We start from the raw sequence: 16,605 nt of genomic DNA, 5'->3' as shown, positions 1-16,605 counted from the left end.
GGAGGAAAGCTGGAAAAAAATAACTTTTTATGATACATCTCTGCAGAGAACCTTTAAAATAAGGCCTTAATTTTCTGAACAAATTCCTGAGCACTGAATGGAAGTTCATATCAGTGATTTTGCCTCCAAAAAGCAGTGGAGAGTTTTGTTTGTTTTGGTTTGTTTTGGTTTTTTACTTTACGCAGAGGCATTCGGGAATGGATCATAAAGCCTGAACAGTGTGATACAGCCTGCTTCAATGTCAGCATTACAAAAGTCAGAAGTACTTTAATAACACCATCCTGGAAACAAGATTCATTTCTAGGGTGTTTTTACATAATGGTTTGTTAAACCGTGTAAACTTAATGTATCAAAATATAGACTTATCTACATTCTAAAGGCTTGAGATGATGATAATTTGCCATTTATTTTCTAGCTTCATGCCTGATTTATAAAAATTTTAAATGTACATTTTAACATGGGGCTTTAATGTAAAAGCAAACCTCAGCTTTACTGTGATGAAACCATTCTTGATGGTGTTTTACCTCATTGGTTCATTGATTCCTGAGAGAAGAGGGAATTTTAAATTTCTGATTTTTTTTTACCATTTCTGAGAGCTACATCTTAATTTCCTTGCATTTGAGCCAGGAGGAAAATAAATAGAAGGAAAAGAGAAAAATTTAACAGAAGAAACACTTATTTTTTCCCACCCTGGCTTTCTTGTAGGAGAAGCTTGTCTTGTCAGTACCAGCAGGTGGTATTTGGTGTTTTCCAAATAAGCTTCCAAATAATATTAAATCTTGAACAGGTAAATTATTTAGTAGCTGGGGGGCTAAGAAGGGAGTTGAGAAAAAGCAGATGTGAAAAATAGATAAAGACAGAGAAGGAGGAATTTATAAAGTCTAGAAAGTCTCTTAAAAAATAATAAGGCTCTAAGCAGGAAAGGTTTCTGAATGTTTTTTATTCCCTCTCCCTGCAAAAGTACTGAAACTATCACGTTAAACACCTTTTCTTCAGTAAGAGTTTTCAACAGGGCCTTTCCTCAGTGTCCTGGGGAGACTCTTCTGCCATCAGCTCTCTTTCGCTGCTTCCCCATAATGCTTCCAACTGCACTGCTTTTTCTAGAGTTGCATAAAAATGTCAAATTTCTGCCAAGAGAGTAAATGAGTATATAGCAAAGAGAAAAGATAGCAAGAAAGATATTTGGGTAGAGTACAAGGGGAATGTCTTCACTGGATCTGAACTGGTGCAAGTGTCAGGAGGCAGCAGGAGAGATGCAGAGTTTGGACGGAAGCAGGGAGGTGAGGAGCAATGCTGAGTGATAACTAAATGCATTCCTATCTAAGCAGAGAGTGAGGAAAGGCAGAGTCTGTGATTTCGGCCACGGAGAAGCCAGATGGAGAGCTATAAGTCATCAGAGAGTGGAGTGAATGAATTCCTTCTTTGCAAATGTTCCTTCTGGAGGCGGAGGTCATGCCTCCTTCTCTCCCCTCATTAGCTGTTCAAGAATCATGCACATTCCCGCAGTGCTTCTCTAAAAATTGCTGCCAGCCCCAGGGGAAGAACCCTGTAGCTCCACAGCGAGGAGCTAATAATCATCATCCACATCACCATTTCAAATGAAATGCTCTGACAAAAGAGAAGTGTGGGGGAAGAGGGGCAGTAACAGAACCTGCGCTATGTGGTTCTGTGTATGTGTGCGCTGTTCTCTGGCATAGCCACATTGCCTTCCCTTTTTTTTTTTTTCTTATTTTTTTGCCTTTCCATGTGAGGAAAGTAAAAGTGATGAAAAAGAAATTAAAAATAATGAGGAAAAGTATGGCTACAGGGGAAATCAGCAGGGAGATGCACAAGTTTTCCACAAACTCTCACATCAGACTTCTTTTCGCCCTGCCTTTCTGATCTGGATGACTTTTATAGGTTGACAAATGAATTTGATACCCCAGGAGTATGCCACTGGGTAAAAATATTTTGAAGAAAGGACCACAACAGAACAAGAACCTTGATGTTTCAGTGTTGTGACAGTTGGGGAAAAAAAAAATGTGACAAAAGCACTGTTGCTGCTGGTTTTGCATTCTGTAAATCCTCTGTCTATAATCTTGGAATTTTTACTTTAAATCTCAGTAAATCTATTCTCATTAACTTGAGTAATCTCACATAAGTGAATCTTTCTACATCTTTGCAATGGAAGCTAATCAAAGCACAGGACTTTGATTTTCATAGCACTTATAATAAATTCATATCTTTATAATGCCATTGGCCTCACTTTCCAATGTGGGTGTGAGATGAAAATTAGGCCCTTTGTTTTTCTAAGAAGAAATTCTAGATATCACAAAAGTAAACTTGAGATGTAAATCCAAGTTTGTGTTCTTTTTTATTCCCCTTTTTTTTTCTGAAAAGTTAAAGGTACTGATAGCTGGAAGTGTGCATAAATATTAATCACATGAATAGAAAAAACTATGAAAACAAAAGGCACTTCAACTTCCAGGAAAATAAGCTAAGCTCAGATTCCCAAAAGCACAAACTAACTCATATTATTTCCAAATCCATCCTTGAAATCTTGAGCACTGTTCTTAACATCTGAATCTTTGCTCACAGGTTATTTGGGGATTATAGCCTTGCTTTTGTGCCTATAAAACCCTCAGCTCATGGATCTCTGACATCTGTACATAACTGAGATGTTTTGTAACTCAGCTTCAGATTGGGGTCCCTGTCTTAAAACATCCCTTTCCAAAATCTGGGATTTACAAAACAGATAAGCATCCATACCTGAATGCTTCCACTACTTTAACACAGATCTAGCCAGTCAGGCTGCCAAAGCCCTATAAGATAGATTATGTTCAAACTTATAGACTGTTTGTGCATCTGGCTCAGGCCACATAGCCCACACTGTGTGTAGACACCCAGCCTGTTCACAGAGCAGATTTCTCATGTTTCTGTCCAAGCTCTCTTGTCTGCCCTATTGGATCCGGTAGTTGACTGACCACATTAATGACTCTTCAGTGTTGAAGGCAAAATCCTATACTCTGATGCCAATGCATTAAAGCAAGACTTCTGCACAGCCCCAAGGGCATGGTTCAAACCCAGCCTTTGGAGTGAAAGCAAACCTACTTTATAAATTGTAATTGATTTTGTAGCCAGACGCTTTCAACTGAATTTTCCATGACTGCAATATTGTGAGGTAGAAAATTGTTATTGTGCCACGTGGCCCTTTCTCTAATTCCTACTAGCAATTTAGATTGTATTAAATATTATTTTATATGCATTCTCCAAAAATCTTTTTATGAAAAACTTGTTCAGTTCTTCACATGCATTAAAAACATCATATTCCCCTGTTAGCACAGAATGGATTTCCAGAGTGATAATCATTTATTCCAAAATACTGGCTTATTTGTCCGGACTGAGACAATAACCTAATGGAAACAGCTGATAATTGCTGGACAATTTGCAGCTTTACAATGACTTTCCGTTTCCATTAGAATAATCAAAGGCCTCGGAAATAACAAATGTCTCCAAGAAAAATGCCATCACAAGATAGTCATATGGTAGTCTCTAACATGTCAGTGTTATGTTCTGTTAAACTACTCCACGGCCTCAGGAGTTTGCCCTGTTTGATCTCTTCTCCAGTATCAAGTAGGAAATGTTTTACTTTGATGTGTGTGCATACACATCTCATTAACATTAAGAAGGTTTGAAGATTTCTTATATGGGAATTCCTTTAACTTGTATTGACAGGAAGGTGCATTGTCTTCTTTCCTCAAGAAAAAAATAAATAAAAACTGGCTCTCAGAAGCCAGTTTATTAAAATGCTAAGGATAACGTTGGTACAGACATCATGATTCATTCAGAAAGCAATCATACTATTTTTGTCATATTTAAACATAATTATACAATAGGTTATAGTGGGTTAAAATCAAATTAGTCATAGGTGTTGGGAAACTGTGTGGCATGTTTTTGTCACTTTTTGACTGGCACAAATATGTCTAAGAATTACTGGTTTATTTTGCACTTGCTCAAAGGTAAAACAAAGCAAAGATGCATGAATATAGCATTTAAAAAAATATATTTGCTTATCTATGGAATTTAAAATATGAATGTGTCTACCAGAGAGTTATCAGTAGATATGGAAAACAAAGAAATAAATGTTATAAATATACCGAATCAAGCAGTAGCCTGAATGATACCTGTTACCTAGCTTACCTCAGGAATTGCCAGATGTTAGGTAGTAGCATCAGTGAGCCATCCACCTTCCTATTAAACTATGTAGGAGATGAAACTGCACCACTGAAGATACAACATCTCAGTGGCAGGAGACATCAAAAGGCAACCTGGTATCTTGATGCCAGAGATGAACATGTAGAATTGACTTAACAAGAGCAACCCAGAACTAATGACACAAGAACAAGCTTTGGCCTTCTTGTCTGCCTGACAAAATTTTCACCATGGCCATCGACATCATCCAGGTTCACCTTGCTGACTGTGGAAAGAGGCTTCGTTAGGCAGTTTCACTGTAGGTGAAATTTGAGCTTCAAGGAATTTTTTCTCTTAATAAATGCAGAATAAACTGCTGATTCAAACAGCTCAGTGACAGATTAATTGTAGGTGGTAGGCGCTGATGCTCCAGGAAAAGGTACAGGAAATGCTATTGTGGATAGAAAGATAATCATAGAGGTCTCTGTTCAATCGATAGGAATTAGAGGTTCATTATGGAACTGAAATAGGAATTCATTTCCAAGTAAATGCTAAATGTGGCCTTCAGTCTCCTGGATTTGGGGGGTGAGCTTATTTGGTACCTTATTATATGCTAGTGGCTTTCTGGCTCCTAAGCAATGAGTTCCATATCCTCCCTACAAGCTGTGTGAAAAAAGGATTCCAATGAGCTGACTTTGCATTGGTGGGAATTGTTTGACTTTCTTCTTCTGGCCCCTGAGTGTTGAATCCAAGGAAACAGGAAAACCAGTGTTACCCTCTCCAGATCGTTTATCCTCTTTCTTTTTTCACATTTTGTCTACTTTGTTTCCTTATTAAAGTGAACCCAGTTTTCTCTGCCATTTATTATGTTGAAAGTCAGCCATGCACTTGGCGATTTCTGTCACCATTCTCTTACACAGCACAGATTAGCCCACCCTTTGAATTTGTATTGTGGCCTTTTCTCAACAGAGTTGCAAAACAAATCCCTGCTAATCCCATTCCTTGCCCACACCCAGTCCTGTCTCCTGTGTTCTCTCCCAGCTGAACATCCTAATCCAAGTCTGGTGGCCTGCCCTGTCTTCTCCCCCACTTGCAGTTCCTCCTGCAGATGCTCTGCCTTTTCTCATTTCCACCTGTACCAGAACAGTCTTTGAAGCCATCCAAGGGGCTCTGGTCCCTGCCACCATCTCTCCTGAGCCTCCTGACCAGGTCTTGCCCCCATCTGCCTTCTGCCCCATCCGCCTTCTGAGCTCAGAGACTGTCCTCAATATTCACATCTGCACCTTGGTGTCCAAAGAACTGCTAACAAACCATTACTGGTGATGAAAGCCCTATCATTAGTATTGTTCATAGCCTGCCTAGGTGCTTTTTCTCTTCTCTCTAAGCAGGTTTTGATTGCTAATCCAATCTTCGCACAAAAAAATTGCCCATTATTTGGCAAGGAGGGGCAGAGTTTCAGTTTCAGCTCTTATTACCCTTGGCTGTTATTGCCTACGTAAATGCTATCATGTGCATCTGAGCTGGACTGTCTCCTCGGTGCACTGTGCCCTTGAGCTGCCTGGAATGGCTGAATGTCCTGTTACACATCATCATAAGCCAGGATCTCTTTTTTTATTTTCTGTTTTGTTAGGAAAAAAAGTTATCAATTTTATCAAGGTGGTTTCATTAAGTTCCCTAACAAACTATTTTATCAATTTTATTTGATCTAAAGATATACGTTTAAAAAGAAAGGGGAGTTTGGGGCAGCTGAAAACCAAAGGAAGGCTGCAGCCTGCCGGCTGACTCCCCCATGCTTTGCATGAGGCCTTCAGTCAGGGCCTGGAGCTGTTACTGCTTCTAAATACCCCTGCTTTCAAAACCAGATCTTTTTTGTTTGTTTTTTTGTTGTTGTTGTTGTCAAGAATAAGCATTGAACACCACAAGCTTGGTTTCACTACAGATATCAATACTTCTGTATGGTACTTACCATGGCTAAGAAAGATATATGTGTCTATATATATGGGCGCTGCTCTGAAATTAATGCCTCCTATGTTATTATGTTGGCCCATGATGTCAGAGGCAGATGTTGGTGGTATGGTAGTACAGGCTGAATCTTCCCACCAATATTCTGTTCCGTTTTGTTGCTCTGTGACAGATGACAGAAGACGGGCACTCTGACAAACTGACATCTGACATGGAAGCACGGATGAAGCAAAATCTTGTCACTGAATTCCTCCATGTGGAAAAAAATGGTACCCGCTGACATCCATTGATTCTTGGAGGATGTCCTGGGAGACCAAGTGGTGAATGTGTGCACAGTGAGGCAGCGGGTGGTGCATTTCAGAAGTGGTGACAGCAACAGTGGGTCACCTCCACTGATGTAGGTTTTTACCAGCGCAGCACGCAGGCTCTTATTCATTGCTGGCAAAAATACGTAGCTAATGGTGGTGACTATGTTGAAAAATAGCATTTTGTAGCTGAAAATTTGCTCCATCAAATACTGTTATTGTGCCTTTTGCGTCTGTGATCGTTTCCATGGAAAGAAATAGGAGGCATTACTTTTGGAGCAACCTTCGTACATGTAATGGGGTGTGTAATTATTGTTCTACTTAAAGAAAGATGACATTCCACTTCAATGTAACTTTCAAGTGCAGCTTTTAGAAGAAATTATGTCTTAAAAGGAAGCTGAGAATGTTTAGAGGTATGTGTTTAATGAGCTTTAACTTTGAGTCAGGGCTTTGGCCTCTGAGGTTGAAAAGCATCCAGGATTATTTCCCATTACCTTCCTAGATCAGATCCTGTAAGAGTTTAACCTGAGAAGCACAGGCTGAGCACCAGCTATTTCTGAAGGTATTTGGATGCTGCATGTTTTCAGCATGTGTCCATTCTCAAACAGCAGTTTCTGCTCCGTACATTTGGTTGACTGGAAGTCAGCAATGCTTCTTTGAAACCCTCACTGGTTTTGTCTCAGTGAATGCATTGCTCTTGATCACTGTCATTATTTCCATTTTTTCCTTCTAATTTGTGTTAACCCAGTTTATCACTGATTCCAGGAGAGTGTCCTCCACCTGCCCAGCCTCCAGGCTGCCCTCTTACCTTTTTCTCATCTCTTGCAGCATGCTGGACCACTGTGAAACAACTTTATGAGAAATACCACTGGTGTCGCATTCTTCTGTCATTGTCTGTTGTAATACGTAACGCTGCACTGATGTTAAATGTAGCAGGAGACCCTGAAATTGCATTATTGTTTGCTAGCAATATAACTGACTTGCAGTGCTTCTGCAGAAGACTTGTCCTCACTTCTCAAAACAGCTGGCTGTCTCGGGCCCAAGTTAATGAACAAGGCTGGATTATAAACTGCCTTGGGTCCCCTCACCAGCACACCATCAATCTTACTTCCACCTATTTTTGTGCTTTTGTTTAGTTTTAAGCAAGAAGAAAATGTAAAGAAATGTGCTGAAACTCCCTTCTAGGATGCATAGATATCCCATATGGTTCACAAAAAAGAATAGAAGGAATCTACTCCTGTTTTGAACAAAATCAATAAGAGCTTCTAAATAATGTATTTAAAAGTTGTCAAGAACAAACCAAGGCAAAGTTTTCTATAATCAATCCACTCTCTACTTTTAATATGAAAGTTAGCAAATATCAAGGTATTCTTTTATAAGTTGCATCGAATGAAAATGAGAACTCTCCAGAATTAGAGGTTTACTGATATGGATCTCAGTTCCACCTGTGTGCCCCATGTTAGATCACCTGCTTCTGGGCACCAAGTAAACCTAGGGCTGTTCACAACAGGAGCACACATTGTGAACAGTTTTAATTCTTTAGAGCTCCTCTGAGGGGCCAGGGCTGGCAGTGGGGAGGAGCAGAACCCCATACCCTCTGCATGTTGAAATCCTGCCTTGAGCTCAGCGCCCCCCCCTCCACCAGCCCAGCTTCTCCTGAGTGCTAATACTTAAGTAGAACAGAAATGTTAGGAGCAATTACAGTGTGAACATCTCTTGTTTGTGTATAGTAGCTGATAGGAGAGTCTGTAATAATAATCAGTGTTTATACGTGTGCTGTTCAATGTGACCACTGGGTACAAAATACTTTTCAAGTGTCACAATAACTGGATTGATGTCACTTTTTGCTTGTATGAATAATTATTTGCATTATAGGGACCAGTGCCGCTTTTGTCATGTTATTTATGATTTTAAAATACGTTTGTGATAAATTAGGCTCATTCCTAAGGTAAACAATACCAGAGCCAAGCAGCTGCCTCTGTACATGTGCATGTTATCACAGCTGATATCAAGTCCAAGGCAGACTTCTTGTCTTGCCCAGACCTTTCCTTAACCTTTCTGGCTTATTCAGGGAAATGTGGACCAGTCTATTTTCTTATAAAAGTGGCTTTTTGAAAAGATAAACTTATTTTTTAAAACCTTTCTTTGTATGACTATTGATTCAGAAGGACTGTAACACTCATATTTTTCTAAACTGCCTATTGCCTGTTGGAAAATAATATATAAATATATATTTTATTCTACAGATTTCCATGTAGTTTTGAAGATCTTTGTTTTCGTATATGTCCTCCTGTTTGCTAGAATTATCTCCAGGAGCTGTAAGCTTCTGTACAATGTCTGTATGAAATCATGTAAAAATAGAAGTGCATAGAAAGACTGACTTTATTTTTCATTTAAATTGCCGAAGTTAAGTTGTCCTTAGTGTTATTTTACACAAGATGTGCGGAAAGAAATCAGGTCATTTTTTTGCAAGTCTGGGCTGTGTTATGTAGCACTTACTAAAAAGTCTTGACTGAAAATCAAGAGAGTTTATGCTGGAAATGGTGCCAGCTTGGGGCCTGATTCTGGAATTTATTCACACTGTTTAGGAACTTATTTCACACAGTCCCGTGAAATTTCACAGGACAGATTACAAATAAGAGCCTCTGATAGATGAATAGCAGTGCCAGACTCGGGCCCTTTTGTAATAAAGAATGAGACTTTTTAGCTGGGGAAGAAGTTATATTCTCAGTGCCTCAGGACAGCATTTTCATTCCCTTTTGCACTGCAAACCTGCTCCTTCTGCAGCTGAAATAGTGGATTAAGCACCCAATGCAATAGATATCTGCAGTGCAATCTTGTGGAAAATGGCCTGATTTCATTCTTCAGAGCAGCAGTGGGGGCACCTGTGTAGTGGAGACCCACAGTCTGTGCTGTGGTCATGGTGGAGCATGGCAGGAATTCTACTGTCTGCCTGCAAAATTACTGCTTGTTCATCAGCATTGCCAAAAGTGTATTTTCTCAAGTAAAAAAATCTGATTCCGTATGACTTTTCCAGGAGTAAAGGGCAGTGGGTTGTTCTGTGATCAGGCCACATTGTTCTGAAAGTTTATCCTTTAATGACAAATGAAATATGATGTGGCTTTGCTGTTGGCAAGCAGGATAAAGAGACTGGAAGTTCCTAACCCTTAGCCCCAGCCTTGTGACTGTGCTGATGCTTCACTCTTACCAATGAACTGTGTTGCCTCAAGCTATATAGTCAGAGTATTTCACTGCATGTACCCTTTTCTGTAATGAAAAAAATATGTATTTGGTGTTGCAGTTATAATGCAGTAAATAAACACATAAGTATTTCTTTTTAAAGACTTTTAAATTGTTCTGGGGGGTGATTCACATTTTCACTGTGTTTATTTCTCATCATCAGAGCATTTGGGCTGACCTGGAAACACCCGGAGCAAGTGAAGCAAAGATAAAATTGCTGCTGCTGGAGGAAGGTTTTGCAGAATGCTCCATTCTGACCCTGTGAGGTTCAAAAGAAAATGCCAGCTTTTCTGTAACACTGTGCCACTGTTTGAATAGAATTCTTTGAAACACAAAGAAAATGTGCATTTGCTAAATCACAGTAGAATTCAATATCATTTATTGTGGTTAGGCTCTAACACACCTCTTTCTTTTGCTTCCCTCAGTCCTAAACCTACTGAGACAAATGCGGATTTTGTCAGATCCTCAGACCTGAGGTTGCCTTCAGCCCCGTGCAGTAAGTGAGCAGTTTGCTGCTGTAGCTGCTGCTGGCATCTCTAAAGACTGATGATCACAGCACACATGTGGGGATGCACAGCTCTCATTAGCAGCCAAGTCACTGCTGTTTTCTTTCCTGAGTTCTTATGAGACACAGCCTGCCAAGGTCTCTGGCATAAAGGCAGTTCCTTCTGGAGGAGTGGGAAACCACTGTGATTTTAGGTTAACCCATAGGTTGGGTTTATGAACACGCTGATCTTTAGCCAGGCCTTTGTGACTTCTCTCAAGATGCGTGTGATGTGGCTCTGTGCCTGCCCATAAGCTGTCTCCTGCTAAGGCCCCAGAAGCACAAATGCAAATATTTTGGCTGACCATAGCTGTGTCAAGATCAGAACAGCAGCTCAAATCCCTCCCAGAAGTGTAAAACAAGTGAAAGCTATGAAGGGAGGCAGATGAACTGCTCTGAGGGCTGCAGCCAGTGCATGAAATAAATCTATTTTATTTTATTTTACTTTTGAAAAACATATTTTCCTCTTGTAGTTTCTTTTTTTGTGCAGCCAGAGGCCAGGTCCTCTGGAACAAGCGAGGAAATTTGGGATTACTCAGTTTTGTCTCAGACAAAGAAACAGGCCTAGAAGTAGATTAGACAGCTCACATTTTTCTGGTGGATGGGCATTTTGTTGATCAAGTGTAGACTGCAGACAACTCTGCAAACAACTCAGTGGGACCAGTACAGCCAATGAGAATTACTATAAACTTTTCAGAACACCAAAATACTCTTGAGCAGGTTTAAATCTCATAAGTCATAATTACTGGGTCACCTGTTTCAGGCAGCAACGCTACTTGGAGGATGGAAATATCTGTTTAGGTTGCAGCAGCAAACAGTGGCAAGTTCAATAAATAACAATATTAGGAAAGACCTTAACGTGGAGTAAATCAGCCCAGCTGCATTGAAACTGTTCGAAATAAATCAATATGCAGGAGTAAGAATCTGGCTTTTAGTCAGTGAGAATCTTAGCGAATGCTTAAAACCTCTTCATTTAGAGAGCTCTCCTCTGCTGTACGCCTGTGCCCTAAATTGTACGCACACAAAAGTCTTTGCCAGAGTAATGAGGTCATGTTGGATGTGAGCATTCATTATGAGATTAGGTAAATTAAGGGAAAAAGTATATCATTAACAAAGACTTAAATAAAGGAGGATGGAGCAAGGTTACCGAATGAGAACTATTTAAATAAAATCAATCTCAGCCCTGGAGAGCTAACAGAGAGTGGCTTTCCATGGACAAGGGCTGATGGCGTGCCAGAGCCAAGCTTTGTGGCCATGAGAGATTAAAAGCAGTGCTGGGGTTTCCCAGGTTAATATTTCAGTCTTCCTAAGTTTCATTCCCTGACATACCACGAACGCAGCCTCTGCTTCCAACTGCAGAAGAACTCCCCGATAAACGCACGTTGCTGGAGCAAATGAAACTGAAGTTTCATCCGGTTTTACTGTAGCACTCGTGGTATTAAGAAGGATTGTAATATAATCCTCTTCAATGAATAACCCTAACAGATGTTATCGGGGTTGCTCTGTATGAGCTGCGGACCTCTCGCTAGAACTCCCTCTGTGGCGGTCCTGTTCATAAATCGTCCTAATGGGCTGCCTGCACCATCCGCCGCTGCAGCAGCATGAAAGGGGCGGCTATAGGCAGCCTTGAAAGCCCGCATTATTCCCATCTGGTTTGCATTACAATGCTGCTAAATATTTCATGCTTTTTGTTTTACAAACAAATAAGAGCAGAACTAATCTGTTTGTTTAATGTTCCTTGATCAGTGTTTGAATGGGGAAAAAAGTTGGAGTTCTGTGTATTTTGATGTGTTCTGTGTTGGTGGTTTTTTTTTTCACTTTGGATCTTAATCTGGCTCTGCAAAAGCTTTTAGTGGAAAATAGAGCAGATCTCCCTCTGCTTTTTTGGTGGGCTTTTTATGGCACCATTAATGCTTAAAGAGATACCGGGGCAATCCAGATGATGAACGCGCTGTTCAATCAGCTGGGAGTTCTTCGCTTGCAAGGAGATAACTCGATGAAGTGCAAACAGAGACAGGGAGCAGACGCTGACTGCTGTCAGCTGCACAATGATGGGGCTGCTGAAAGCACAGCAGCAATCTCCGCCCCTGCTCTTCCACAGCACCCTGCCCAGGTCGCCATGCAAATATCCGGAGTGATGCGCTGAGCTGCACGGCCACAGGCTTACCTCACTCAGCTTTATGTGAGGGTTACCAGAGCATCGTAACCTCAAGCTGCAGGACTAATTGTGAGCAACGTGTGAGTAATGTGTGCCCATGCTGCCGCATTCAGCCCTGGCACAGGGTCTGCAGGGGGGCAGAACCCTCCCTGGGGTCACAGCCACTTATAGAAACGTGAGCTAAAGGCTTCAGGTGCTTTTCTTTGGATTCCAAAATGAGCCCCATCACAGAGTGGGGCCTCTCAGCCACTTCTCAGCATCAGCTGCTGTGTATGAGATTGGGAAAAACACCTTCTTTGCTCAATTTCCCACAGCTGTCCATCAGACTGTGCTGTCCATGAGGCCAAATAGTAGGACGCAATGTAAGGTAGGAAAAGTCACTCCGAAAAGGCTGTTCAGAAGAAGTAAGTATTTCCTCTCTCAATCAGGCTGTGCAAGAGGGTGACACTGTGTCAGTGTGGACAGTTAAATAAACACACTACATTCTACTCTGTATTAATTTATATATCACTGCATAAACAAAAAGAGGTTTGTCATATTCACTCGGGAGCTGAATGCTCTGTAGTGGTTGCAGAAGGAAGGTTTCACCATTGCCTGATACATCAGACATTCCATTCCTTCCTCCATTCAGAGGCAAAGTGATTACTGACCCCTGTGCTGGCTTGCAAGGAGGCTTCATGGCTACACTGAACAAGGTACACAAGCAGTAAAATTATATACTGTATTTTTTTTGTTATTTTTCTAGCATTTTCTTCCACTTGAGGTGGTCTGAGAGTCTGACTAATTCCCAACAGTCCTCTGTGAATTAAGTCCCTTCTGATAATTACTTTTGCCCAAACAGAACATTGCTGTTCTTGAGCATCTCTCTGCAATAGCGCACAATAGTTTCTCTCAGGCCTGTAAAAACAAATCCTAATTTATAAATGCTGCAGTCCCTTGCATTCAATCATTTTCATTCTGGAGTTTGACTTTCCATTTAAAAAATTTCAAATCCAGGAATAGCAAATGCAGAGTCATAAAAGCTTAGGAAATGGGGAGAATCCAGAGTGCAAGGCAGCATTACGGCGTCTGATCTGCTGTCTCTGATAATACCCTCACAAGACAGGGTCTTTTTTTTTCCATTCCTGACAAATGAATTGCAGCATGTATGAAATCTCCAGGGGCCATCTGTGACTGTAATTCATTTACCGACTGTATTATGGAACAGATTTTCCAGTGAGTTCAAAACTTAAGTCCGAGGGGAGGACGGGACCAATATGTAGAGATGGATCTGCAATCCATATCTAAAAATAAAAATATTATTCAATTGTCATAGTTGATGGATAAACTGTCTGACGCATCAGGCAAAACCATAGCAACCAGATAAATATGTTTAAACATTTAATTTTGATACATTAAGAATGAGTTGAAGCAGGAGCTTATCGAAGCTGAAGCTAAACAGACATTTCTAAGTTCCTAAAAGCCCCTGATTTTGTTTAGCTTGGAAGAAATGCTGCTGGAGATAAGCTGGAAGAGAAGGGGAAGCTGGGCCCTGTGCACGTGGAGAGGTTCTGGCAATCAGAACTAGTAGACCCTGCCTGTCTGTATTGACCAAATTGTTGGCACCCACTGAAAAGCTTCATGCTTTGCACCAGGCAATGGGGTTCTTCAAAAAATATCTTTCTCCCAAGTCAGCACAACCACTTTCTCCTTCTTTCTCCTCTTCCAAAGGCTGTAAGCCTACTTGCTGCATCTCGCTCATGAAGCGCCAAGGGGCATCAGCTGGGAAGTGGGGTGGGAATGCCAAGAACAAGTCCAGCAGCCCAGTCCACAGCTCCTGAGGGGATCCTGTGCTCTCCATCAACATACAGAGAGGCCCAGAGGCTGCTGAGGCTGACATTGCCTAATGCCACTACTACCACTGCACAGCTACCTTCAGCACGAGCATAGCAGCCCATTAAGGACGATGTGGCTACAGATTGCATTTCTCTTATGCCTTCACACACATAGCAGACAAAATACCTCCAACAGCATCATAGTGCCTATTGTGAGTTTTAGGTCAAGATTATGCAATGCTGGCAAAACCTCTGATGACAGATCATGGTTTGTATCTGTTCTCTGTTGACAGCGACAGGGTCTGAGGGAATGGCATGGAGCTGTGCTAGAGGAGGGTCAGGTTGGGTGTTAGGAAAACATTCTTCACCAGAGGGTGGTCAGGCTGTGTCCCAGCCAGCATAATGCCACAGACACCATTGCTTTATTTATTTTTTTGAGGCTTTAGCTGGTCAGACCTCCTTGCAGGGGCCCACATGCTCACTTTGCATATAGTCAGGCTCCCTTTTTGTACCTCTAGCTTGTACCATTGCTACAGGGAGCTCTTTAGGGCACATGTGTGGGTACACACAAGGTCGTGCATGCTCCCTCAGAGAACAGGACAGGCTCCACTTCCACTGCTCCTTTACCGAGGCCTGTGACACTTGTGTTTAAATTCCATCACATCCTGTAAAACCTCTGCTGATTCAGCCAGCCAAAACCAGCTGCTACTTCATCTCTTGTTTGAAATAGCAGCATTTACTTAAATTCTTGAGAGTGTCACAGATAATCTGTGGGATGGACTCCTCATTTTCCATGCACTCCAAAGCCACGCAGTATCACGCACAGCTGTGGTGCTGCAGAAGAGTGAAATCAAGATGCTTGGCTCAAATAGAAAGAGATAAAGGTTTGATGTGCACTTTCCATGTAGGAATAAAGGAGGAAGGGATGAGAAGAATCTTAACATAACAGAAATGTGAGGATTTTGGAGACTCACAGAAGGATAAAGGAATCTGAAATCTGTCAAGTAAAGAGGAATCTGTTGCCTTCCTGATGCAGGGGGATCTAGTTACTGTGGGTGTTTTTTTGCCTTTCATTATAAAGCAACTATTGCAGGACATAAATGACCTTGTAGACGCACATGATACTGCTGCCAAAAACATATCCATTATCAAGTAATACATTTTGTGCTTGTATAGTTCCAGTGTTCTCTTTTGAAAAGCAGTAAGTTCTCTTCTGACTGCCTTATCACATTTCAGGATGCCTTTAGTCATGGGACTCTACCTATTCAGTAGTTCATGTCAAATGTATTTCAGTAAGCAATACTTTGGGTTCTTTCAGCATCGCCTTCCTGTTCCCCAGGGATGGAAGTGTTGGACTTGCTACTTCTCCCACTAAAATACATCTGAGGTTTGCCATAGATTTCATGCAGGTCACAAAGGCACAAAATAATACATCTTGAGACCAACCTTCTCCAGAGCTAGGCTAATTCACACCACCTGAAGTGTCTTTTTCAAGAAATCAGGAGTTAAAAGAAAATCAGACTTTGGGAAAAACAAAAAATTGGAAGTAGTTATCAAAGTGGGCCTGAAGAATTTTAAAGTAGTCAAATAGATGGCTGTATCACTGCATTACCTATATATCACAAAACCTTGGTATCTGACAGGGAGTAAGTTTAGACTTAAGTCATGTAAAGATAGTTCTTGATAAACAACAATGGAAACAAACACCAGAAGCCATCATTCCCAAAAGGACTTATGCTTGTATTTCAAAGTTGAACATGCTCAGCATTTTGACTATGTCTGTACAAGTAAATTAAATGTCTGCAAACCAAATCCCTAGAACTGAGAGGAATGCCATGACCTAGTGTGAAACCAGGTGGCTGCAACTCAGTGCCTGTGGGGTCATTCCTGGCTAGCCCTCACTCCTGAGCTGTTCCTAGCAGTTGCCTGGGGCTGTGTTACTCAGCACCTAGACTGTGGGCTATCCCAACAGTCTCCTCTAATGGACAACCAAGCAGCAGGAATGGGTGCTGCAGAAAGAAGTGCTGTAGACACAGTTTAGAATCCCAGGTCCAGGTATGTACATTGGTCTCTGATACCTAAACCTGGATTTGAGTGCTTTGCTTTGAGATACAATAGGTACCACAGTAAGAAAGGATTATAATTTTGTTAAGAGCAGAAAAAAATATCCACTATTTCTGGCATAGAGAGTGAGCCTTTTGTTTAGTCAAAACTCATAAATGGGAGTTGTGCTCTTAAGAATATAGCCACCTGCTTTCATTTAAGATAAATTAAAACTGCTATTGTTATTTTGTCCCACATTTTAGTCAAAGATAATAACACAGGGGGTGGTAGTGGTGATGGTTATTCTTATTGTAAAGCATTCAGAAATTTCAGTCCCTTAGCAGATGAAAAACCGTCGATGTGTGATAC

General features: G+C 41.1%; 1 protein-coding gene across 5 annotated transcripts in view; it reads left to right on the top strand.

The window, feature by feature from the left end:
* SYNE3 (spectrin repeat containing nuclear envelope family member 3) overlaps positions 1 to 9,779 on the top strand; it is a 60,533-nt gene extending 50,754 nt beyond the window's left edge. For 3 of the 5 annotated variants that reach the window (XM_042871314.1, XM_042872068.1, XM_042872829.1), the window contains exon 19: positions 6,305 to 9,779. The gene's annotated coding sequence lies outside the window, so the exon portion shown is untranslated. The remainder of the gene's footprint in view (positions 1 to 6,304) is intronic. The other 2 variants (XM_042873670.1, XM_042874425.1) reach the window with 1 other exon arrangement.
* Positions 9,780 to 16,605: the final 6,826 nt, after the last annotated feature.

Source organism: Lagopus leucura, unplaced genomic scaffold (genome assembly GCF_019238085.1).
Source record: "Lagopus leucura isolate 7727_CA_CO unplaced genomic scaffold, USGS_WTPT01 Super-Scaffold_1, whole genome shotgun sequence".
Taxonomy (NCBI): domain Eukaryota; kingdom Metazoa; phylum Chordata; class Aves; order Galliformes; family Phasianidae; genus Lagopus; species Lagopus leucura.
Note: the sequence above shows the minus strand (reverse complement) of the source record. Positions and strands in the feature narration are given on the sequence as shown.